This window comes from Heterocephalus glaber, unplaced genomic scaffold (assembly GCF_053883595.1).
Source record: "Heterocephalus glaber isolate CG9 unplaced genomic scaffold, H.glaber_assembly_v1.0 deba00001729, whole genome shotgun sequence".
Classification (NCBI taxonomy): Eukaryota; Metazoa; Chordata; class Mammalia; order Rodentia; family Bathyergidae; genus Heterocephalus; species Heterocephalus glaber.
Genome location: NW_028258440.1, coordinates 15,822,558 through 15,824,269, shown reverse-complemented (window position 1 = coordinate 15,824,269; position 1,712 = coordinate 15,822,558). Strand labels below are relative to the sequence as shown.

Genomic DNA, 1,712 nt, shown 5'->3' with positions numbered 1-1,712 from the left:
CGTCATGGAACTGAGTCACTGAAGACCCAGGCCTCAGTGGTGTGTCCTGCTAGCGCCCCGCGCCCATGGGCCTGGCCCCGCTTCTCCCTCCTTGGCTAGTCAGGTCCTTGGCCCTTGCTTGGAGGGAAGCAGGAGTTGATGCCCCAGATACACCCCACGCCATCGCCCCTGGGAGGCCTGCAGCTCCACTGGGGAGGAGGAGGATGATGAAGAGGAGGAGGTAGTTCCATCAAGTTGGGTGGCAGGCAGATCCAAAGGATATCATGAAGTTTCCAGGACCTTCGGAAAACCAGAGATTGTCTTTCTTACTGGAAAGGGCAATCTGTAGGGAAGCCCAGATGTGGAAGGTGAATGTGTGGAAAATACCTACAAATCAGAGTGTTTTTCCATCCCAGAGAGATGAAGTAATTCAGTGGCTGGCCAAACTCAAGTACCAATTCAACCTTTACCCAGAAACATTTGCTCTGGCTAGCAGTCTTTTGGACAGGATTTTAGCTACTGTAGAGGCCCACCCAAAATACTTAAGGTGTATTGCAGTGAGGTGCTTTGTCCTAGCTGCCAAGACTGTTGAAAAGGATGAGAAAATTCCGGTTCTGAAGGTATTGGCAAGAGACAGTTTCTGTGGATGTTCCTTTTCTGAAATTTTGAGAATGGAGAGAATTATTTTGGATAAGTTGAATTGGGATCTTCACACAGCAACACCATTGGATTTTCTTCACATTTTCCACATCATTGCAGTGTCAACTAGGCCACAGTTACTTTTCAGTTTGCCCAATTTGAGCCCGTCTCTACATTTGGCAGTCCTTATCAAACAGCTACTTCACTGTATGGCCTGCAACCAACTTCTACAATTCAAAGGTTCCGTGTTTGCTCTGGCCAAGGTTAGTGTGAAAATGGAGAAACTCATTCCTGATTGGCTTCCTCTTACTATGGAACTGCTCCAGAAAGCACAGGACCGGATTTCTCCAAGGACAACAGCAAGCCAGAAGTGCCAGTCCGAGGTCCAGCAGCCTTCTACCATCATCTCTCAGCTGCCAGTGGGTGCAAGCACACCTCTGCTTAACGCAAAGTGGAGGAAATGGAGGTGGATGACTTCTATGATGGAATCACACGGCTCTGTAATGAAGATGATGCGCCGAAAATGGGGCTTCTGTGTGCGGCACTGATTTATCAAGACAAGAGGGACATGCTTGCCCTTGTCCACCTTTGCAGCCTGTTTCTGTCATGTAGTTTCAACATGTGTTACGTTCCGGTGCAAACTAAGGTTGGCTACTTTGGGAACAGAATGTAAAAATAGGAAAGGCTATGGAGGGATATGTACCTTATCAGGCTGATTTGAAGTGAGCTAGAAAAAAAATACACCCTCATTTACTTGTGCAGTTAATTATAATTCACCATAGTTTAAAGGCCAAAAAAATAACGACCAAAACATTTTTGAAAGTAAATTTCTTTGTAGTATGTCAGTTCTGTTCTTTTCTTTGATAAAATGTAGCTTTCCCCATGTCAAAAAATTACAGTATTTGAAAAAAAATTCCAACATTCACAGCTATCAACTCGTTTCCCCAGCATCCTGATTTATTTTCCTCTTGCTTTTGCCTGCTTCTTCTTTGAATACTTAATAAATTTTATGCATGTTGATCTATGTTCTCTGACTTCCAAGGAATAGGAATCCCCCGAGTTTGTTTTTGAGCAAAATTAGTGTGACAGCCATA

General features: G+C 44.6%; 1 pseudogene; it reads left to right on the top strand.

Annotated features, from left to right (window-relative positions):
* Positions 1–214: 214 nt before the first annotated feature.
* Positions 215–1,245, top strand: LOC147821604 (cyclin-I-like; annotated as a pseudogene).
* Positions 1,246–1,712: the final 467 nt, after the last annotated feature.